This window comes from Chiloscyllium plagiosum, unplaced genomic scaffold (genome assembly GCF_037043375.1).
Source record: "Chiloscyllium plagiosum isolate Xiang-an unplaced genomic scaffold, Cpla_swu_hap1 HiC_scaffold_34, whole genome shotgun sequence".
In the NCBI taxonomy this organism is placed as follows: domain Eukaryota; kingdom Metazoa; phylum Chordata; class Chondrichthyes; order Orectolobiformes; family Hemiscylliidae; genus Chiloscyllium; species Chiloscyllium plagiosum.
The window spans coordinates 4454120-4479597 of NW_028270172.1; the positions used below are offsets into that span (position 1 = coordinate 4454120).

At 41.6% G+C, this 25478-nt stretch overlaps 1 protein-coding gene across 2 annotated transcripts in view; it reads right to left on the bottom strand.

The window, feature by feature from the left end:
* The window catches only part of LOC122564562 (cadherin-12-like), a 623768-nt gene that overhangs the window by 346183 nt on the left and 252107 nt on the right, over window positions 1–25478 (bottom strand). The gene's annotated exons all lie outside the window — the stretch shown is intronic.

The following is a 25478-nucleotide window of genomic DNA, read 5'->3' on the forward strand; positions in this document are numbered from 1 at the left end:
TCCAAATCTCCAGTTGCAGCTTTTGCTCACAAAGCATCTGCACACACAGCTGCTCTGAGGATAGTGGATGTCAGGAATCTCTGAGTTTCAACATTCTGTGGGGCGTTGGGCGGGGGGGGGGGGGGGGGTGGTCTGCAGGGTAGTGGGGAGCAGTGTGAGGACTGAAGACAATGAACAAGGCTGTGGCCAAGAAGATACAAGGAATGATTGAGTGTCGGTCTGTTCTCTGGGCATTCAGCCTTTGCGTTACAAGCCAATGAATATGCATGGAATGTCACCCATGCTACTCCTACTGGTCACAATGCATAAACTTAACATCAGAGCAATATAAACAAACAAGGTTATGCCACATGGCCTCTCCAGCCTGCTCCATCACTCAATCGGATCGTAACTGATTTTTGATCTGAACTTCACTTCCTTGTCTAATCCTCATACTCCCGTCTTCCCTTCCTATCAGTAAGAGCTCTGGGAGCATGGCAAAGTGGACCTGTACCTGACGTTAAGGAAGAATTCAACTGTTGCTAGAATCTAGCCCAGATCATCATGGTAGGACATCCTCAGCCAATCTTCAGCTGTTTCACTGCCAATGTTCCCTCTAACATTACATTTGGATAAACGGTTGTCTGGGGAGGTCAGGTGGTGCAGTGGGTGGTATCCCTGCCTCTATTCAGCAATGGTCCCCCCCTAAGAAAGGCTATTAAAACAGCTGGATAGCTTTCATTTGATCAGCATTTTTCAGAAGGAATTGCAAGCACAGGAATCTGTCCCTACATTCAGGCCCAGTTTTCCAGCTTGTCCCAGTTCAGTATTAACATGTAAGTGCATGAGATGTTAATCACCTGACTACAGGTTCAACAGCTGAGTATATGTCATTGTAAACACAAATACTTATCATGTTTCTGAACCAATGAGTTAAAATAAGCAAACTGTTTATGGGAGAGCATTACAGCACAAGATACAGAGAACAAACTCCTATCAAAGACCACCACATCATGTAGGTAGAATTCACAATGATTGCCATTACTGTGTAGTGATGCTACTTGGAGCAGTGCCCTGTCTTTTTCTAGTCCTGTTATTTTAATAATTGCAGCATAAGACTCACCCAGTTACCAGTGTGGCACACAGTACACTTTATCTCTATTAGAAACAGAGAAACTAGGAGTAAAAGTCAGCCATTCATCTGCTCAAGACTGCTCCACCATTCAATATGATCATAGCTGATCCTTTATCTCAATGCCCTGTTCATGCTTTCTTCCCATATCACTTGATACCTTTGAGATCTAGAAATGTATCTGTCTCTTTCTTGAATATATTTCTTTCTTGAGTTGGACCGAAGGGTTTGTGTCCAGGCTATATATTTCTATGACTATTCAGTGATCCATAGCCTTTTGCGACACAGATTTCCGCAGGCTTACCATGTTCTGAGTGAAGAAATATTCCCTCATCTCAGTCCTAAATAATCTATCCCATATCCTGAGTCTGTGACCCTTGATTCTAGACTCCACAATCAGGAAAGACATCCTCCCTGTATCAAGTCTGTCCAGCCCTGCTAGAATTTTATCCAATTCAATTGGATCCTCTTTCATTCTTCTAAACTTTAGTGAATAAAAATCCAGTCAAACCAACCTCTCTGATAGAGAAGTCCTGTCATTCCCAGTAACGACCCAATAAGCTGCTGCTGTACACCCTCTATGGCAAGTTAGCGAGAACAAAAGGGCATGTTTGGTCTCATCAAGGCTCTATAAAACAACAGTAAAACAACCAGCTTTTGAACGAAATTCCTCTTGCTATGAGGGTGAATATATCATTTGCTTTCCTAATTGCTTGCTGCACCTGCCTGTCTATTTTCATTAGATTCAGAATGAAAGGATCCATCAACAAGGATTCATCATTATTGCTCCATTATACCAAGAATTATTTCACCAAGATAAACCTCACAGTTTGAAATATGAATCTTTAATAGTGTCCATAGGTTTGGATTCCTAATTTAAGGAAAGATTTAAAATACAATGGAGGCAGGTTTCTCTCTTCATTTATTGCTGGCTGGGCCAACATTAATTCCCTATTGTTAGTTGCCCTTACGAATGTGCTGCTTTCCTTGATTTCTGCAGTCCATTTGGTGTAAGTAGCCCCATGATACTGATAGAGAAGGAGTTCCAGGAATTTGATCCCAGTGAATATATTTCCAAATCAGGATGATGAGTGATTGGAAGTAATGGGGCACAATGCTGCCCCAGTCCTTCTATATGGAGGTAAGTAATGGGGGATTTGGAAGGTGCTGACTAAAGAACCTTTGTGAGTATCTGCAGATGGTACACATTGCTGCAACTGAGGCTTGGTGGTGGAGTGAGTGGATGGTTTTGAATGGGGTGCCATTAAAATGGGTTGCTTCATCCTAGAAGATAGTGAGCTTCTTGAGTGTTGTTGGAGCTGCACCCATCCAGACAAGTGGGGAGTATTCCATCACACTTCTGCCTTATGCCTTGTAGATGGGGGATTGGCAGGTTTTGAAGAGACAGAATGTGAGGCTGTAGTATTCTGTGTGGGTGGAATTGAGGAACCACAAAGGCAAAAAAACCATAGTGGGAGTTGTGTACAGACCTCCTAACAGTGGTCAGGACCAGGGGCGCAACATGTATCGGGAAATAGAGAAGGCATGTCAGAAAGGCAAGGTCACGGTGATCATGGGAGACTTCAATATGCAGGTGGACTGGGTAAATAATGTTGCCAGTGGATCCAAAGAAATGGAATTCATGGAATGCTTACAGGATGGCTTTTTGGAACAGCTTGTCATGGAGCCCACAAGGGAGCAGGCTATTCTGAACCTAGTGCTATGTAATGAACCAGACTTTATAAAAAAATCTTAAAGTAAGGGAACACTTAGGAAGCAGCGATCATAATATAGTAGAGTTCAGTCTGCAGTTTGAAGGAGAGAAGGCAAAATCGGATGTATTGGTGTTACAGTTAAATAAAGGTAAGTATGAGGGCATGAGAGAGGAACTGATGAAAATAGACTGGAAGCAGAGCCTAGCGGGGAAGACAGTAGAGCAAAAATGGCAGGAGTTTGTGGGTAAAATTGAGGACACTATACAGAGGTTCATCCCCAAGAGGAGAAAGATTATCCGGGGAGGGATTAGACAGCCATGGCTGACAAAGGAAGTCAGGAATTGTATCAAAGATAAAGAGAGATCCTATAAAGTGGCCAAGAGCACTGGGAAATCAGAAGATTGGGAAGGCTACAAAAACAAACAGAGGATAACAAAGAGAGAAATCAGGAAGGAGAGGATCAAATATGAAGGTAGGCTAGCCAGTAATATTAGAAATGATAGTAAAAGTTTCTTTCAATACATAAGAAACAAATGACAGGCAAGAGTAGACATTGGGCCACTTCAAACTAATGCTGGAAGCCGAGTGATGGGAGATAAGGAAATAGCTAGAGAACTTAACAAGTACTTTGCGTCAGTCTCCACAGTGGAAGACATGAGTAATATCCCAACAATTAAAGGGAGTCAGGGGGCTGAGTTGAGAATGGTTGCCATTGCAAAAGAGAAAGTGCTAGAAAAGCTAAAAGGTTTTAAAATTGATAAATCTCCTGGCCCCGATGGGGTACATCCTAGAGTTCTGAGGGAGGTGGCTGAGGAAATAGTGGAGGCGTTGGTTTCAAAAGTCACTGGAGTCAGGGACAGTCCCGGATGATTGGAAGATCACTGTTGTAACCCCCTTGTTCAAGAAAGGATCAAGGCAAAAGGTGGAAAATTATAGGCCAATTAGCCTAACCTCGGTTGTTGGTAAAATTCTAGAATCCATCATTAAGGATGAGATTTCTAAATTCTTGGAAGAGCAGGGTCAGATTAGAACAAGTCAACATGGATTTAGTAAGGGGAGGTCGTGCCTGACAAACCTGTTGGAGTTCTTTGAAGAGGTGACAAGTAGATTAGACCGGGGAAACCCAGTGGATGTGGTCGACCTAGACTTCCAAAAGACCTTTGATAAGGTGCCACACAGGAGGCTGCTGAGCAAGGTGAGGGCCCATGGTGTTCGAGGTGACCTACTGGTATGGATTGAGGATTGGCTGTCTGACAGAAGGCAGAGAGTTAGGATAAAAGGTTCTTTTTCGGAATGGCAGCCGGTGACAAGCGGTGTCCCGCAGGGTTCAGTGTTGGGGCCGCAGCTGTTCACATTATATATTAATGATCTGGATGAAGGGACTGGGGGCATTCTAGTGAAGTTTGCCGATGATACAAAGTTAGGTGGACAGGCAGGTAGTACTGAGGAAGTGGGGGGGCTGCAGAAGGATCTAGACAGTTTGGAAGAGTGGTCCAGAAAATGGCTGATGGAATTCAATGTGAGCAAATGCGAGGTCTTGCACTGTGGAAAAAAGAATACAAGCATGCACTACTTTCTAAACAGTGAGAAAATTCGTAAAGCCAAAGTACAGAGGGATCTGGGAGTGCTAGTCGAGGATTCTCTAAAGGTAAACATGCAGGTTGAGTCCGTGATTAAGAAAGCGAATGCAATGTTGTCAATTATCTCAAGAGGGTTGGAATATAAAAGCACTGCCGTGCTACTGAGACTTTATAAAGCTCTGGTTAGGCCCCATTTGGAGTACTGTGTCCAGTTTTGGTCCCCACACCTCAGGAAGGACATATTGGCACTGGAGCGTGTCCAGCGGAGATTCACACGGATGATCCCTGGAATGGTAGGTCTAACATATGAGGAACGGCTGAGGATCCTGGGATTGTATTCATTGGAGTTTAGAAGATTAAGGGGAGATCTAATAGAAACTTACAACATAATACATGGCTTGGAGAGGGTGGACGCTAGGAAATTGTTTCTGTTAGGTGAGGAGACTAGGACCCGTGGACACAGCCTTAGAATTAGAGGGGGTAAATTCAGAACAGAAATGCGGAGACATTTCTTCAGCCAGAGAGTGCTGGGCCTGTGGAATTCATTGCCACAGAGTGCAGTGGAGGCTGGGACGCTAAATGTCTTCAAGGCAGAAATTGATAAATTCTTGATGTCACAGGGAATTAGGGGCTACGGGGAGAATGCGGGTAAGTGGAGTTGAAATGCCCATCAGCCATGATTGAATGGCGGAGTGGACTCGATGGGCCGAATGGCCTTACTTCCGCTCCTATGTCTTATGGTCTTATGGTCTTATAATCTCCAAACTACTCCTGGAGCCACAGTATTTATTTGGCTAGGCCAGTTCAGTCTGTGGTCAAACGTAAGCCCCAGAATGTTAATGGTGAAGGGTTCAGTTATGTTGCTTCCTTTGAATATCAAGGGGCGATGGTTACGTTGTCTCTTACTGGACATGGCCATTTCCTGACACTTCTGTGACATGAATATCATGGATCTCTTGTCAGCTTAAATCAGGTTTGGTTATGGATTGTTTCTGTATCTGAGGAGTCACAAATCATTAGAGAAATCCCCACATCTGATTGTATGATGAAGAGCAGGTCAATGATGAAGCAATTGAAGATGGTTAGGCCTATGACACTAACCTGAAAAACTCATATACACCCACCACTTTCTGGGTGTAATTTCTATCCTCAAACCCCTGCTTAGCCCCTTCTGCCATTTGCCTCAATATTATGCCCCCTTGTCAACCATTTAACTGAGGGGAATAGCTGCTTTCTATCTAGCCTGAATATTCCTCTCATAATCTTTTTCATCTCAATTAGATCCCCTCATAGCCTTTTTTGCTCAAAGGAAAACCGCACAAGCCTATCCAGACTCTCTTCATCACTGAAATACTCCATCCCAAGCAACATCCTAGTCAATCTCCTCTGCACCCCCTCCAGTGTAATCACATCTTGCTGATAGTTCCATAATCAAAACTGCCTGAAGAGAGTTTCTCAGAAAGGTGTCAAATACTGAGTTGGCCTCTTATCTCTTCATAGGCTACTCCCTGACTGAACACTAAACAGTCTGAACACTCACAGCCATACACTCAGACATGTGACTTCCAGTAAGTCTAAGCAGTTACTCAAAGACATGAGACTTCTAATAAACACATTCAAGCTGTTAGCTCATGTTATGTGATTTCCATTGTGTCTTTTCTAAAAGAAAGTGCCCCATGGTATCCTTTCAGTAACCTTATGAGAAAAAAAGTTCCAGCTTTCTCCACGTATTCCAAATGAACCAATCTTCATTATCATTTTGACATGGGTCCCCAACAATTACCAGTACTAGAACTATCTTCATAACAACTGGCATTGATAGGAAGAACCCAGGCAATTATTTGATGGAGCTCTTGTGTTAACCCCATCAATGCAAATGGATCTCCATATTCACTTCAACTCCATAAATTTGACCAGCAACCAGAACTTACTAATTCATATAGTAACACACACCAAATTCTAACTGTCCATGACCTCTAGTCTCACTGACGGGCAGTGGCTGGTCATCTGACAATACCTTAATTTTAAAACTTCAGTTTTAAAACAAAAAAGAATCTCTATTGTCTCGGCCTTCCCCTCCTCTTCTATCTTAGTTCTGCAGCCAACCACAGCCTCTGCATCCTTCCAGTCCTGGGCTTTTGTGCATCTCCAATTTTAGGTCATCCACTTTTGGTGGTCATGCTGTCAACTCCCTGGATCTTAAATTGTGGAAATCGCTCCTTAGACCAGCACTGCTCTGCTTCTCTCTTTCCCTCAAAACACACCTCCAAGCCTACCTCAACTTGACTAAGCTTCTCAATGGTTACTTTTTTTTTGTCACTCACTTATCCATTCATATACAATGGTGTCCCTAATCTAAAAGGTTGTTTCCTCTTGGAAGAATCTAGAACCAGAGGGCATCATTTCATAATAAAGGGTCGCATATTTAGAACAGAGCAGAGGAGGAAGTTCTTCTCTCAGAGAAGAACTTGGAATTCTTTACATAGAGGGCTATTAAGGCTGGGTCAGGAAGCATAGCCCAGGTTGAGGTTCACAAATTTTGAATCATTAAGCCAATTAAGTCTTGTGGTGAAAAGGCAGGCAAGTGGGGTTCAGGATTATCAGATCAGCCATGATCTCTTTGAATGGTAGAGCAGATTTGATGGGCCAAAAGGCATACTTCTGCTTCTATCTCTTATTAGATTACATTACAGTTTGGAAACAGGCCCTTCGGCCCAACAAGTCCACACCAACCCGCCAAAGCGCAACCCACCCACACCCCCACATTTACCCCTTACCTAACACCATGGCCAATTCACCTGAGCTGCACATCTTTAGACAGTGGGAGGAAACCGGAGCACCCGGAGGAAACCCACCCAGACACGGGGAGAATGTGCAAACTCCACACAGTCAGTCGCCCGAGGCGGGAATTGAACCCGGGTCTCTGGTGCTATGAGGCAGCAGTGCTAACCACTGTGCCACCGTGGTCTTTATGGTGTAATTGCTCCCATGAAGCACGTTCAAGGTACTATGCTAATGCAGAACTAGGTTACTGCAGGTGCTGGGATCTGCACTTAAAAAAACAAATGCTGGAGATCACAGCGGGTCTGGCAGCATCCAGGCAGACAGAACAATCTAGCGTTTCAAGTCTAGATGACTCTTTGTCAGAGCTGAAGTGAAGTGTGGAGAGGGCAGCATTTATGGTCTCATTGTGGGTTGGGTGGGGGGGGAGGAAGAGGAGGGGGTGGGTCTTGTGGGTGTTGTTCATTTCTGGTATTATTGAAGAGAGGTCCAGCGCAGGCCCATCAAATTCAATCAGTAACTTATCAACAATCTCCCAGTATTGCTTCAACTCCGCTTATGGGGTCCAGATATCACATGTTGTCATCCAAATCTGGACAGATGGTATGGTTTCAAGAGAAACTTTAGACTGACTTCCAGCAAATTATTTTAACTAAAGCGTCTGCAGCATTCAACAGCTGGAGGGATAAATTGATTTTTGCACTTCCTTCCTTTCTGCATGCAAGTCAGTGTCTTCCTTTCTCGACCTTGCAGGATTTATTAGCTCTTGCCTTCAATTAGCTCCTTGCAGGATAGAGGCTGCGCATTTCACTACGCCTGCTCACAGACCGGAGCTCCACTGCAAATATCATTGTTCATCTACTTCTGATATTTTTAATGATAGAGTCCCAAAAGCAATTTACCAATAAGTAGCTGGGAAACAGATAAAGATGCTTAAAACATGGACATTTGCAATTAGTTCATATGGAAAAAAAATCCCAGTCTGTTCAAAGACCGAACGGTCTGGTGTGATACACAGCAGATGGCAACCTTCTGTTCATGATAGAATGTAATTCGATAAGAATCTCTATTTGATGTTCTTATGCTTTTAGCTGCAGTGTCAGACTTTCTCATATCTGGTGAATAATTTACGTTATAAATAATTTAATTAACAGCTTTGCCCTTCCTAGTGAATCAACGTTTAGCTTTTGGGGCATTATCATTTCCTCCATACAAGGTTGATATATGAAGTGCCTGGGTCAGAAATGCATGAAGAAATGTCTGTTAAGTCCCAAGCAAAGAGCATTGGTTTCAGGAAGGCCCAGATGGTATTTCATAGACCAATCTCCATGTGGTGAATGAGGCAGCGGAACACTTTCAGAGGGTCACCGGAATTGCTTTGTAAAGCCATTGTTCAGCACAAATGTCACTCTCCAGCTTTCCCTTCGGAATCCTTGCCTTGTCCAAAATCAGCAGCTTCCCACCGCGCCCCACCCCCACAGCAAGGGAAGAAATTTGTTTTCTTTTTATTAAATACACCCAATCTTCCCAGACACACAAACCATCCACTGATGCACAGTAATGTTCACCAAAAAGGAACAAATGAGAGAAACAGCTGGGAAAGAACCCAACGGTTTGTTTAGTAGCTGTCCACCAATTAGACAAAACAACCAGTAAAATAAGCTATAAACAGGAGCACAGTGACAAATGCCAACCTCAAACCACTGGCACAACTAAATCAGAATGGTGTCACTGAGGGAGATAATACCCGTCAGTACCTTTGGTTCGCACCTCCAAGAACCAAGCTTCTTTTGTGATATTTTTAAACAAACCGTTCAGACACACTGTGACACATTGAGAGCAGATGGGAGTAAACCCAGATCTTCTGGCCCAGAGGTAAGGACACTACCGCTGCATCACAAAATCTCTGTCTCCATGAAGCAGAATGCCATTTTTTTTCTCATCACCAAATCACTCTGACATTTTTCCTTTGTCTATTACTTGGCCATAAACCAGAACAACCTCAGAGTTGATTGCTAGCAGGTGCTCATTAGATTTTGTATTAGGACTCTTGGGGTGGAGGGGTGACCTAGAGAAAATGGTCCCTGTCGAAGGCTGACAAGGGAAGGGAGGGGAATATGTGTCTGGTGGTAGCAAAAATGGCAGCTGATATTCCTGTAGATATGGGTGATGATTCCATCACATCCATTCTGCTGATACCACCTTCAACAATGGGGTCTTCAAAATGTCCACGATTCCCCAACTGCGAGGGATCCCCACTGCCGAGGGATCCCCACCGCCCTGGGATCTCCACCTCCGCGGGATCTCCAATGCCAGGGTTCCCCAGGTCACGGTCAGGGTCATTGTCTGGGGGAGCTAGGAGGTGGTATCTGAAAGCTGATGCTGACCTTTTGTAATGCAGAGGTCGGTCCACCAGACAACAACACCAGCCTTGTCAGCAGGCTGAACAACAAACTCAGGGTAGGATCTGAGAGTGTGGAGTGCAGTCACTTCAGAGGGAGATTGATTGGAATGGCTAACAGAGGGACAGAGAAATTAATTCCACCAAAATCACATCGCCAGTTCTTGATGAACAGGTCGAGTGCCAGTAAAAGGTCGGAGGGAGGGGTCCAGGAAGGGGGAGAGTATTGGAGGTGGGTGACAGATGATGCTACAGAATCAAAGGGAGAGGGTATAAAGTGTCAACAATGCTGGATAGTAACATGTGGAATGAGCGTTCTGCTCAGTTTCATCGCTCTTTCCAGCACAAATTGCTCAAAATCCAACACAGCTTTTCCCAGAACTGAGGAATTTTAAATGCAGATTACTTTCAGGAAGAACACTTTCCACAATCCTTAGCACAAGATTAAAATACACTGGCTAATGCCTCACCAACACAAACATACACAAGGTTACCGACCAAGAACTGTACCATGAGGTGTGAATAATTAGATGATTGATTTTGACTGGTGCAAACCAAATGGGCCAAAGGGCCTTATTCTGGGCTGCAGACCTGTATTATGAAAATTGACATGCTCCTGATCAAACAAAAAGCATCACAGTAAAGATCAGCTAACTTTGCACATTTGCAGACTTTCAAAGAGACTACAAAAAATTAAGATATTTTAGCTAAAAAAGTACTGAATAAAAGCTCTCATTATTTTTTAATTTACTAAGACTCACGATGATATAGTGATGTAACTCATAAACAACTCTGCGTAATTTCTTGATGTAATTTTCTGACATTTAATTTCAATGACTCTTGGGGGTGAACCAAATACTCCGGTTTTAAATGTTTATTTTTTTAAAGATTTGTTTTTTGTAGAGTTAATAAAGCATTGTCATTCTTCAATACCCTCAGGAATAGTTTTAAAGCAAAACAATTATTTTAAATTACATTATAAAAGATCAAAAATATTTTCACTCAGATAGAACAAGAGGTGAAAGGAGTTGAGCAGAAACTTGAGGATGTAGGATTCTCAAAATGAGCATCATATTGAGAGTGATTTCCACTTAAGGGTGTCCATTGCAGAAATAATTATCAAAATTTTGATTGGATTACTATACAGAATCACAAATAACAATCAGCAATGCTACCATTCGCAATTTAAGATTGAAGGTTGTAGATTCAACTTCTCCTCCAGAAATCTGAACAGACCATCTCAGTTGACACTGCAGTTCAAACTGATGGAGAACTGCACTGTCAGAAATCCCATCTGTTCTCAGCTGGGCACATTTTGAAAAGCAACAGGGTACAGTGCTACAGTGAGCCACCATCTCCCTCACCTCACTATTCATGCTAGTGTAGCCCGCTGAGTACAAATTAGCTTCTATTTCATCTGTATGACAACAGTGATAACAATTAAAAATACCCTTCATTGGGTCACAAAGGGCTTTTTCATGTCCCACAGTCATCATAAGGCACTATGGAAATGAAAGGATCTCTTTAAAGAACCTAGCCTTCCATTATCATTGGTTACTGAAGTGCTTTTGGCGATCTTCAGCAAATTTGTGGGGTTTTTTTCTAGTGTTGGACATATTAACACTGAGCTACACAACTGCTGAAGGGAATGGGTGGTTAACAATAAATAGAAATGCTCACGTTTTCAGAGGATATGAACATTCTTTTGAAGGAGCAGAGTGTTTGTGACTCCCATCTGACTATCTGATCATTTTTCCACTTCAGTCCCAGACTATCTGCCAACTGTAAGACCTTCTCAATTCTCATTGACTAAGGTTGGAATCATAGAGAACTACAGCACAGGAAAAGGCCCTTTGCCCCATTGTGTCCACACTGATCAAAAACAACTACCTAATTATTCTCAGCCCATTTCCCAGCACTTGGCTTGTTGCATTGTATGCCTTGGGATCATAAGTGCACATAAATGTATTTATTCAATATTCTGTGGGTTTTTGCCTCTACACAGTGAGTTCCAGATTCCCACTACCCTCTTGATGAAACAGCTTTTCTCCACATCTCCACTAAACCTTTTACTTTTTACTTTAAATATGTACCTCCTAGACATTGATCGTTCATCAAGGGGAAAGGTTTCTTCCTGTCTCCTCTATCTATGTCCCTCAATTTTATACATCTCAATCATGTCCCCACTCACTTCTCTCTGCTCTAAGCAAAATGACACCAGATTGTCCAATCTCTGTTCATAATTGAAATTCTTCAGTCCTGACCACATCCTGGTAAATCTCCTTTGCACCCTCCCCAGTGCAATCACATTCCCCTGTATAATGTGGATTCAATAACTACACACAAGTTAACATCTCTTGCATCACAATGCAAATCATGGAGCTTACATTAGACATATCACTGGTTGAAATAGTTTTAATTTCTTTTCTACTCTTGGAAACAGTTGGTGTCTGCCAGAGTTTCTCCAAAATTCGTGCTGTGATCACAACAGAAAACTCACAACATTCTGACAGACTTTGTAAGTGATTATTTTCTGTGTATCTTAGATTAGATTACTGGACTTTCACTGAGAGAGGCTGGGGAGAAGTTTTACCCCAAGATGTTTCTTGCTGGACTGATTGTAATGCTAGTTTCCTGAAGAACTGTCAATACGAGAAAGTGTTTCAAACCCACCATTTAAAAAATGTATGATCCAGTAATGTACCTGAAAACTGGGGTTGGTGGGTACAGCTCGAGCTGCTTCATGTTTCTCTCCACAGGAATACCTAGTGAATAGATATTTTGCTAGATAATTTCGCAATATTTTGTCCTGGTCTCCAGAGCCACACATTATTCAGTCCTTTCAAGGTAGAAGATCAAAAGAATTTTTCATCAAAGAATGTCAGAAACACAGTTTCAACCTCTGATTCATGTTGCTTCACATTGGAAACTAGGATAAAGTTACTTACTTGCCTCACGAGTTAAATATATGTCAATGACTCTTGATCTTAGATGAAACTGTTCTTAATTAATGTAAAATTAGACCTAATCCAGAAGTGAAAGCTTTAAGAGATTAGTGAGTGATTATGCTCAGAATTGAAATATCTTTCATTCAATTGAACCCCTTCAAACAAAATCTAGTCATTTCCTCCTGAAAGGGTGAGCTGAAGTTGGAAATCGGTTTCACCTGTTGCAGAAATCAATTACGGCATTGGATTAATCAGAATTCATCTATAGGTTGAGTCATGAGGTTTGTTGTTTCCCCCTCAATATTCGCACCACGGACATATTCAGTTTTGGCTACTGGACAAGAGTCATTCATAGAAAGACAGTGTCTAAGCTTTTCCATTCAAGTCTTGGCTGCTGTGGTAGCATCATACCATTGTTAGAGTGAAGTCAACTAATGCAGCATCTCAAATCCTTGATGCATCAACAGAAAATGTTGGGAAATCTCAGCAAATCTGCCAGCATCATGTCAATGGATCATAGCCCTGTGACATTTAAAGGTTTAGTGAACTTTGAATTAAAATTTTTATTTTTAAAGAGCATACAACCAATAGGAGAATGCAGATGTAAATTCAGAGAGAGAGAGAGAGAGAGAGAGAGAGCCCCTGGAACATCATACCTGAAAAGTGTCATGAAAACTTCAAACTAGTGAACTTAAGTAGAGAAAAATACATTACAAATTGAGCTGTGATTTCCTGAAGGTATCTCAGACTGTAAACCCATGGGAGAAAATACTTCAATTTGGGTGAGAGAAATACTTTCTGTGCTCCCCTTAAGAAAATACTCAAGAACAGAAGATAATTTTAGTTTATACCAGGTCTGTGTGCATCAATGGAAAAGAATATGTAAGTGAGAGAAGGTATTATCTGTGCCAAGTTTGAGGTAGGTGTTTGCATGGGTTTGGATTCGAGAACTTGTGTACGGTAAAGGTCACAGTCAAAGAAACACCCAGGAAACCCCTCTTCCATTGCAGGTAAAAGGACTATCTTCTTCAATCCTAAAAGCCAGCTAGCGACTCAATAATGATTCTCTGCAGGTGATCAAATATGTCAGATGGTGTGAGTATTGCGTCAACAGCTGAATAACAAGCCAAGGAATGACTTGTAATCTGATTAGTTGAAGCAGAGAAATAATTACAAGAAATTAAAAATAAGGTGATGCTGGAGACAAAACAAATGGCTGGAATAACATGATAGGTATACAAGTCATATGCCAATGGCTTAACCAAAGTAATAAGTAATCGAAAACTGTACAAACTAATTAAGGCAGAGAGATTATAACAAGTTATCAAGGTGATGGTGTCAAAACAGGACAGTAAGGGTGATTTTACAGATACAGAACAGTGTGGTAGGCTCACATGTAGCATGACATAAACCCAAGATCATGGTTGAGGTTATCTTCATGGGTACAGAACTTGGTGATCAGTTTCTGTGTTCTCCAAGGCAGCCTTCAAGATACACAACAACATAGAATTGCTGAGTAGTAACTGATAGTGAGTGGCTTGGAGGGAAACTTTTAGGTAATGACATTCTCATCTGTCTGTTGCCCTTGTCCATCTAGATGGAAGTGGTCAATGTTTGAAGGGTGCTGTCTGAGGATCTTTAGTGAATTTCTTTGGGACACTTTGTAGATAGTACACGCTGCAGTTACTGAGCGTTGGTATAGATGCCTGTAGATGCAGTGCCAGTCAAGTGGACTGGATGATGCTTTGTACTAGATGATGCTGGATGATTCTCCTGCTCTTTGGATGCTGCCTGACCTGCTGCGCTTTTCCAGCAACACATTTTCAGCTCTGATTTCCAGCATCTGCAGTCCTCACTTTCTCTTGGATGATGCTTTGGCCTGGATGATGTCAAGCTTCTTGAATGTTGTTGTTTCTGCAATAATCACACAAGTGGGGAGTATTCCAACACATTCCTGACTTGTGCCTTGTAGATGGTGGACAGACTTTGGGGAGTCAGGAGGTGAGTTACTCACTGCAGTATTCCTAATCTCTAACCTGCTATTGTAGCCACTGTGCTTATGTGATGAGCTTCTAATCAATGGTAATACCCAGAAGGTTAATAGTGGAAGATTCAGTGATGGTAACATCATTAAATGTCAAATGATAATGATTAGATTTTCTCTTATAGAGATGGACATAGCCTGGCAATTGTATGGCATGAATGCTACTAGGCACTTGTCAGCCCAAGCCGGGATATTGTCCAGATCTTGTTGTATTTGGACATGGACTGCTTCAGTGTCTGAAGAGCTGAGAATGATGTTGAACATTATCTAATCATTGGCGAATATCCCCACTTCTGACCTTATGATGGAGGGAGTGCCATAGGTGAAGCAGCTGAAGATGTTTGGGCTGAGGACACTACCCTGAGGAATTCCTGCAGAGATGTGCTGAAGTAAGGAAAGGAGAAGTCTGTGACAGCACTGAAGGCAGGAGAAATTAAATGAAGTGAAGAATCATCAGCAGAACCTGATGTTTGAGTTTAAATGACTCCAAACTGAAATTTTCGAGGAGAAAGTGAGGTCTGCAGATGCTGGAGATCAAAGTTGAAACTTTATTGCTGGAACAGCACAGCAGGTCAGGCAGCATCCAGGGAACAGGAGATTCGACGTTTCGGGCACAGGCCCTTCTTCAGGAATCATTCCTGAAGAAGGGCCTGTGCCTGAAACGTCGAATCTCCTGTTCCCTGGATGCTGCCTGACCTGCTGTGCTGTTCCAGCAATAAAGTTTCAACTCCAAACTGAAATTGCCCAACTCAATTTTGAAACCAGAAAAGACCTAATAAATAAGATGAGGTATTGTTCCTTATTATTAATTACAATAATGTAGAGGAGGTCAAGGACACAGTATTCAGAGATGAATTGTGTTGGATAATTAAATGATAAGAAACGGAAAACACAAGTTCAACTAATATTTTAATACCTGGCATCGACAGAGTTTCACTTTATATCTTGGAATTCAGTGCTTCAGAATTGCATACGCTTAAATAAACCTTTGATGTTGCCTTTCCACAAGCCTTGCCTGATGTCTCTGCTGTATAGTTAATTTTTACTACACTTTAAAATTTAACAGATGAAACTTCAACCTGCCTAAAATAAACACCACTTAATTAGGAATGACACACAATAAAAGACCCCCCACCACAGATGCTGAAGATAAAACTCCAAATGTTGCTTTTGGCTCTATATTTGATCAGGCTTTGAAAGGGGAATCACTAAGATTTGTATGACCAATTACAGACCCCATGCAATGCAGAAAATTGACTTGCACCTCACTCCAAGGTAATGTTGCTGAACTTATGCTGAACTTTTACATGCTCTGAATTTCAAGAAATGAATGGGCACTTAATACAGAAATGAAATAATGTGCACAGGAGATGACTTTGAACTTGAAGTGCCTCACTTAGGATTTAAGTGAATGGCTGAATTTTTTTTAACGCAACATCAATTTATCACATAATCTGAAAACTTTCGTCTTTCAGTATGAACAGATAAAACACAAAACAAGGCAAGAGCCTTGGTATGGATAGAGGATTGGATGACTGGCAAAAAGCAAAGATTAAGTATAAAGGGGTCTTTTTCAGGATGAGAGCTAGTGGGCATGAAGAGATGTTCTTAACAATAGGAGAGACTAGAACCTCAGAATGAAAGAACAACCCTTTAAAAATGATATGCCAAGAGATTTCTTCAGCCAGAGGGTGACGAGTCTGTAGAACCCATTGCCATAGGAGTCAATATTGGTACCACAACTATTCATGTCATACATTCATGATCTGAAAGAAGGAACTGACTGCATTGTTTTAAAGTTTGCAGATGACAAAAAGATAGGTGGAGGGACAAGTAGAGTTTCAGAACCATGGAGGCTGCAAAGGGACTTGGACAGGCTGGGAGAGTGGGCAAAGAAGTGACAGATGGAATCATTGTGGAAAAGCGTAAAGGTATGTACTTTAGTAGGAAGAATAGAGATGTGGACTATTTCTAAATGGGGAAAGGCTTCAGAAATGTGAAGAACAAAGTGACTTGGGAGTGCTCGTTTAAACCTATTTCAAGATTACCATGCCAGTATAGCTGGCGGTTAGGAAGTCAAATACAATGTTAGCATTCACTTCAAGAGGGCAAGAATACAAGAGCAGAAATGTACTGCTGAGGCTGTATGAGGCTCTAGTCAGACCACATTAGGAATATCACAAGCAGTTTTCAGCTCTGTATCTAACGAAGGATGTGCTGGCATTGGAGGGGTTACAGAGAAGATCTACAAAAATGATCTTGGAGGTGAAGAGCTTGCCATATGAGGAGTGGTTGAGGTCTCTGAGTCTGACCCTTACTTTAAAAGAGTGAGGGGGGAATCTGATTGAAACTTTTGGAATACTGAGAGGCCTGGATTGACAATAGACAATGGACAATAGATAATAGGCACAGGAGTAGGCCATTCAGCCCTTTGAGCCAGCACCAGCATTCATTATGATCATGGCTGATCATCCTCAATCAGTAACCTGTTCCTGCCTTATCCCCATAACCCTTGATTCCACTATCTTTAAGAGCTCTACTCATCTCTTTCTTGAAAGTATCAGAGACTTGGCCTCCACAGCCCTCTGGGGCACAGCATTCCATACACTCACCACTCTCTGGGTGAAGAAGTCTCTCCTCAACTCTGTTCTAAACGGCCTACCCCTTATTTTTTAAACTGTGTCCTCTGGTTCACCTATCAGTAGAAACATGCTTCCTGCCTCCAGAGTGTCCAATCCTTTAATAATCTTATATTTCTCAATCAGATCGCCTTTCATCCTTCTAAACTCAAGTGTATACAAGCCCAGTCACTCCAATCTTTCAATATATGATAATCCCAGAATAGCGGACTATCATAGGACACTCCAGATTGAGTGGGCGTGGAGAGATGTTCCTGTCAGTAGGAGAGACTAGGATATGGGGACAGAACCTCAGAAAGAAGGGAGAACCATTTAAAAACGATATGCCAAGAAATTTCTTCAGCCAGAGGGTGGTGAGTCTGTCGAACTCATTGCCGTAGAGAGCTATGAAGGCCAAGTCACTGAATGTATTTCAGACAGACAGACAGTCAGGGGATCAACCGTTACAGGGAGAAAGCAGGAGAAAGGGCTTGAGAAACTTATCAGCCATGATCAAATGGCAGAGCAGATCGGATGGGCTGAATGGCCTCATTCTGCCCCCAAACCTTATGGTTTCACAGTCACTTGGTAATTTAACACTGGAACCACCTGAATTTGAGTCATTTAATTCTAGCTGGAACAGGAAAGCAGTGGACAGAAGTCCCTAACATGAAATTCTTATTAAAATCGAATTTTTAACATCATTTTGAAAATCTGAGTCATTTAATTCTAGCTGGAACAGGAAAACAGTGGACAGAGTTCCCTAACATGAAATTCTTATTAAAATAGAACTTTTAACATCATTTTGAAAATCTCTTAGCATAAACTGGGGAAAACACTGGCATTATTTTCCTTGCAGGTTAGGTGCATCTTTTATGAGAAAAGCTATTGAGAAGTCTAAGTGTCATGATTGTAGCAAGGTCAGCCAGGTGGGCCTCATAGGATAAACGTTCTCTGATTGGGGCTGCTAATTTCGCCCAATCGGGGAGCCTGAGCTGACAGGTATAAACAATAATGTCAGAGGTTCTGTTCACCCTGAGAGCTGGCTCTGAGGGAGAATGATCAGTGTCAAGAACTCTCCACATGTAAATAAAGGACGACTTGGTGATGGGGTACTGGCCTCTGTCGAGTTAATTCAGTGTTGATGGTGGGAAAAAAAAGCACACTATTGAAGAAATTTGATTGCAATAGTTGTCTTCGAGTTGGGGTAAGCATTTCTGACATCATGCCACTATTTGGGAAGCTTGACTCGTTTGATCCTGCCATTGAAGACTGAGCCCACTTTGTGGAAAGAATGTGATATTTTCCCTGGTCAAATAGCATTGGGGTAGATAAAAAGTGATGAGTAATTCTCCTGACAAATTTTGGACCCACCTTTTCAGTCATTGGGAGTCTAACTTTCACTGAGGCACCGGATATGAAAATCTTTTTAAGAGTTGATGGATTTACTTAAGGAATATTATGACTCCAAGCCCCCTTTAGTTCTGAGGTGCTATCGGCTTTACACAGCGATTTGAAAACCGGGGAATCCTATTCAGATTTTGACTAGGTTAAGACAACTGTCAGAGGCATGTGACTCTGGTTTAAACCTTAATTAAATGCTGAGAGACTGTTTGTTTGTTTGTTTGGTATGTGGGATTAATGACTTAACCATGCAAAAGTGCTTTTTAGCTGAAGCCTAACTGGACTTTAACAAGCAGTACAACTGGCTTTATCACTGGAAAATGCAGCAAGTGCAACATGTGAGTTGCATGGTGTTCTGAAGGAAGTGGACCCCTCGCCAGTCCAACTGAGCTTGGGGAACACCACTTGATTGAAGACAATTGCACAGCCTCACATATCCTGAACAGAGGGACTCTAGATCAGCCCACACAAACACTTCAAAACAAAGCCAAGTCTCAGCCAAACAGTAAAAGTTTCTTTAGGATCCGGGCTAGCAAGCCACTGTAGTTGCTGCCAGTATGCGGACTTGAGAAAGCAAAACACTCCCACTAGGCCTAATTTGAGTAGGAGAACTCAGAGCTAAGAATTATTTCACGAAGCATGCAGATTAAATTCCGACATTCAATTAGCAACAAAACTGTATTGTTGATATTTTGTCCACGACAGGTTTTTGTTACTTCGATTGCCATAAAAAGGTTAAGGTAATGTTAATAGAGCCATAAAGCACGTGTTTCAAATGGCTACAGACAGACAGAGCTGAGACCTTGGTACAGTATTTAGCAAATAGTTGAAAGACCACTCCAAATTACTTCAAAGGAACAGCTCAGCATTCATTGAATGTTCTCTTCCTAAAGTGATAGTTTTCTAACATTGAATCTTGTGGCACTTACTCATGTCATAATGTAATAAAGGAAAGCAGACACATAATATTAAGAACAACTACCAGATAGATTTGCAGATGGCTCATTTGGAATACAATCTATGTCATAGAGCTAATATCACCCATCATCTCTTTGGCACCTTCATTGAGCAACATATTCTAAGGCTATTTAATGTGGCTATGGATGATGGTACAGGATATAAAATAAAGTATCCTCTCATCTCTAATCGTCACAGCTGAGAACAATTATATTCGCAATAGATTTCTTCCAACATCAATTTCGTGCCGTCCAAGTGAGTGTGAACAGTCCGTGGCAATTTCCAGTTTGCCCACTGTACATTTGGCAGAAATCTCACTCTGTAACAATGTGGGAGTTTCTGGCACCTTCAATGGACATTGCAAAAAAAGACATTTTCTCTGAATATTTTGCTAAACAACAGATTGTTCATAGTTGACTCTGCTGTTCCTTTTCCTTTTATTTTTTCATTGGGTGTGGGCATCATTAGCTGGACCAGCATTTCTTCCCATCCCTAATTGCCCTGGAGAACATGGTGGTGAGCTTCCTTCCTGAATCTGTGAAGTACTTGTGGGTGTAGGTACACCTACAGTGCTGTTAGGAAGAGATGGCTTGGACTTTGAAGGAAGGAACAATGATATATTTTACGTGTGGTTGGAAGAGAGAGTGTAGGTGGTGGCGCTCCCATTTATCTGGTGCCCTTGTCCTTCTAGTTATCAAAGGTCTAGTGTTCAGAAGGTGCAAACAAGTTTTTAGTGTAATCTTCTTTCTAGCTGAGAATTTCAATTTTATGAATGCGTACAGCAGACAGTGATCTCTGCTCATCAGGAACACATTACATTTGAAATCAACCTTCAGATTATTATGCTGGAAAATTAAAAACAGCATGGAATCAGGAGAGCTTCATTCAAGCCAATGATCCTCCTCATTCCACAGATCAATTAGAATCTCCCAAACTCAGGTTAGGTAAGGGTTATTATCTGAAATTGTGCACCACGCTGTCTCACACAAAGAAAACCTGGGCGCACACAACATGTCATTTTCCAGCTCTTTAATGAGTGGAAAGCATGGGGAGCTCATGTCCTCAGCTTGAGAGAAGGCATCGAGGGAGGACGTTTCAGTACAATTACCACTTTTATCTCATGCAGCCAACTTCTACACAGTTTGTGTAAATATTTGTAGCTTGGGTGCCAGTTGTTGTAGTTCTGGGTATGTTCATTGAGCTGGGAAGTTGATTTGCAGATGTTTCATCCCCTGTTTGTTAAGATAGGACCAATTGGCAGACAACTAGCAATCCGCATCCACAAGTATCAACCAGTCACTAAATGCCACGACCAGTAGTCATAAGCACAGATGACATGGACCACAAATTCCGCTAGGACCCTACAATGATCATTGGACAAGCCAAATAGAGGATAGCCAGAGAATTTCTAGAAGCATGACACTCATCCACCGAGTCCATCAACAAGCACAGACCTAGACCCAGTATACCATCCATACAACGGAACTGGCAACTAGAAACAGCAGGAACGCAACGAAATAAATTCCAGAAAACACATCACAAAAGCACTTCACAGGAGGCTTTAAAGCATTGAAGATGTCAACTATACAGGGGACAAAACATCTGCAAATCAACTTCCCAGCTCGCCAAACGTACCCACAACTATGACAACTTCTACAAAACATCCATCTACTTGAAAGGCTTACAATATATGTCCAATTACGGTTTCAATTGCTTGGTCAAATGCTTTCCCAAGTGGGGCAAAAATTTTGAATTTTATACAAAATGAATGGGATTCTGTAAGTCACGTGGTTAGAGAGAGAGAGAGAGAGAGAGAGAGATTAGGCATAGACATCTCATGCACAGGCAATACAAAGCCTGAACTTTTGCTACAAGTATGGGTTAATACGAATGCTTTGTAGAGGAACGTGACAGCATTGTGTAAGGTAAAGTCATTCTCAGTCACACTGCAGGGACGGGGGTCTTCAAGTACAGATGTCCAACTCTGATTGCAATTTGTAATCCAAAAGCATTCTTTCAGACAATCTAATTTGTTGATTCTGCACAGTTAATGATCAAGACAAGAATTTGGAAACATCTATTAAACCATCATTTTACTTAAGCAATGGAGCCAGTTTTCGAGTCATAGAACTATACAGCATGGAATCAGACCCTATGGTTCAACTAATTCAGACCGACTGTGTTTCAAAACCAAACTAGTCTCACGTGCCTAATTGCCCATATTCCTCTAAATCTTTCCTATTCATGTACCTGTCCAAATGTCTTTTAAACGTTGTAACTGTACCTGCATCCACCACTTCCTCTGGCAGCTTGTTATACACACAAATCACTTGTTGTATAAAAAGGTTGCACCTCATGTCCTTTTTGAATCTTTCTCCTCTTACCTTAAAAAATAGGTTTTCTAATTTGGACTCCCCCACCCGAAGGGGGAAAAAAGTTGTTGTTCACTTTATCTCTGCACTTCATGATTTTATAAATTTCTATAAGGTCAGCCCTCAACCTCTTATGCTCCATGGGGAAAGGTCCCAGCCTATCCAGCCTATATTTTCTCTGAACAGTTTCCTGCTCTAATATTTTAGAACAGTATTGCCTCAGATTGGATTGTGTCCTGGCAGTGTGACCAAGACTAAGGTATACACTAATTAGAGAGACTATTTAAGAGGAGAAAGTGAGGACTGCAGATGCTGGAGATCAGAGCTGAAAATGTGTTGCTGGAAAAGTGCAGCAGGTCAGGCAGCGTCCAAGGAGCAGGAGAATCGACGTTTCGGGCATGAGCCCTTCTTCAGGAATGAGGAAGGGCTTATGCCCGAAACATCGATTCTCCCGCTCCTTGGACGCTGCCTGACCTGCTGCGCTTTTCCAGCAACACATTTTCAGACTATTTAAGAGGTCCAGCAACCAGCAACCACCATCCCTCACCCTCCAGTTACATGCACACTTTCTCTTCCTGCTCCCACAACATCTTTTTCAAAGTGGCGTCTGAAAGAATCGACCTTAAAAAAAGTAGTCTCTATACCTTTGTGACCAGAGGACTGCACAGGTACAGGTATCAGTTCCTTCCAGGTCTGTTTTCCTGCTTGTGTTTCTCTTTGAGTAACACCCACAGACTTTCACAACAAAGATGTTTTCTCCAGCTGCAGGTTTCTAAGAATGATTTCCTCTCCCATTTATTGTTGCCAACTTTGGCTGGAAATGTAGCTATGGTGATTTCATTTAAAACATAGTCTGAGAGAGAGAGAGTTCTTGAGTGCAGTGGGAAGTTGTTTACATTGAACAAGTTGTTATGAGTGAGAAAATTAAACAGTTGCTTTGGGCTTTCATTATAGAAGGTTAGAATTGTTTTTTTTTTGGACTAAGGGAAATATCCAAAGCTTGAAAAAAACATTTATTTTTAAATTTTGCAGTTTTCCAAACTCTTTGCTGAAGCTGGAGTGCAAAACAGGCATTGATAAAGAAGGAAAATGGTTTAGCACTTTCAATAAAGAGGTTACGCCAGCATATGGAGTTTAATTTTAAAAATCCAGACCCAAAATGTTTGGTTAGTACCCTGAAGAAGTTATTTGACACTAAGAAAGTCTTAGCTCAGTTGCATGAATGCTCCAAAAAGAAACTTTCAGATTCTTGAGACTGGGAATTGAAGCCACAGTTAAATTATGTAAGATATGTGATAGAACAGGGAATTCTATCTGATGTGTGTTGTTAGAAATAATGGAATTGTATTTTATCATTTTGAAATCTTTAAGCTCATGTCATGTATAAATAGTTTGGCATATTCTTTCTAGATTAGATTCCCCACAGTGTGGAAACAGGCCCTTAGGCCCAACCAGTCCATACTGACCCTCCGAAGAGTAACCTACCCAGACCGATTTCCCTCTGACTAATGCACCTAACACTATGGGTAATTTAGCATCTTTGGACAGTGGGAGGAAACTGGAGCACCTGGAGAAACCGGGAGAATGTGCAAACTCCACACAGACAGTCACCCAAGGCTGGAATTGAACCTGGGACCCTGGTGTTGTGAGGCAGCAGTGCTAACCACTGAGCCACCATGCCGCCCCCTTTTCTTTCCTTTGATAAAGAAACTTCTACTTTATTTTTAAAGCCAAATTTGCACCATTGTGTATTTGTGTTTTAGTAAACACCATCTCAGTAATACCAAATAAAAATACCAAATATGATCTATTGAGTCAACTTTCAGTTTGGGATCTGACTTGTCCAGTAATAAGATCTGCTCAGATCATAACAACATGATGAATCATAAAGAAAAATAGAGTCTTCATTGCCTGGTCGGATGGCTCTTGACAGTCGGTCAACCCAAACTTTCTTTCTGAACTCCAACATTAATATCACTCATGTGTCAAACTTGTTTTTTTTTTAATTAAAGTCAGTTGTGTTTTAATTTCCTGTTTGTAACAGTGTCCTAATTTTGAATCTTTAATTTCTTATGAATCTAGGAATCCAAGAGTTTACTCTTCCCACTTCTGATCCAGTTGTTTGTTAATCTGCTCAAGTAGGACATAATAAACAGGATGAGTGGACTATTCTTCCCATTGCATCTGCGCCATCATTCAATATGATCACGCATGAATTCAGGCTTCAACTTCACTTGCCCAGTCCACCCTTCATATCCTTTGGTTCCTTAAAAGACCAAAGGAGAGGTTAGACATACTTGGATTGTTTTTGCTGGAACATTGAAGGCTTAGGGGTGATCTGATAGAAGGATATAAAATTATGAGAGGCATGGATGAGATGGATAGCTGGAGTCTTTTTCCCAGGTCAACCATTAGGGGGCATAGGTTTAAGGTGAGAGGCAAAAGTTTAAGGGAGATGGTTGGGGAATTTTTTTTAACACAGAGGGTAGTGGGTGCCTGGAATGTTTTGCCCAGGGAGGTGATAGAAGCAGACAACTTAGCAAAGTCTAAGAGGCATGTAGACTCACACATGAACAGGCTGGAAATAGAGGAATGTGGACCATGTGCAGGTAAATGGGATTAGTTTAGAATGACATCATGTTCGGCACAGACATGGTGGGCTGAAGGTCCTGGTCCTGTGCTGTACTGTTCTATGTTCTATGTTCTATCTTTCTATTCCAGCCTCAAATATATTCAATGCCAGAGGCTCCACAACACTCTGAGGTAAGAGAAGTTCCATACAACCAACTTTGAGTGAAGAAATTCCTCTTCTTCATAAATGATCAGCCTTTTATTCTGAGACTGTACCCCTGTGTTTTAGGTTCCCTGATGCACAGTAACAATCCCTCAGCATCTACGCTGTCAAACCTCTTCAGAATCTAGATCTCTTAATGATAACACCTCTCATCCTTCTGAATTCCAGAGATGTGTGAGCCATCAACAGCACTGGAATTGCATTCAGTTGCAATCGTAAATCTTATTGCCCAGGGATCAACCTTAATTTGATTTGATTTGATTTATAATTATTACACATATCTAAGTACAGGGCAAAGTTTTGTTTTGCGTGCAGTACAGGCAGGTCATAACATAAAAAAGATCATAGGCTGATTGAGCAGAGCAAGGAATACAATGTAATGGATGCATAGAAGGTGTACAAAAAACAAGATCAACATCAGATTTGAAATTTAAGAGATCCATTCCAAAGTCTAATAACAGTGAAACAATTAGTGTAGGAAACCAGACCAGGGATACTCAAATATGAAGTGCTAACTTGAAGAAACTACTATGGGAGGCTGGTTTAGCTCCGTTAGTTGGAAGCTGATTTGCAATGGAGAGGGATACCGACAGTGTGGGTTCAATAGCCCACTGAGGTTATCATGAAAGATTATTCTTCTCAGTCTTTCCCCTTGCCTGAAGTGTAGTGATCTTCAGATTAAACCATCACCAGCCATTACTCTCTCTAATGAGAGAACAGCCACCCCGGTCAGGTAAGACGATGATGACTTTA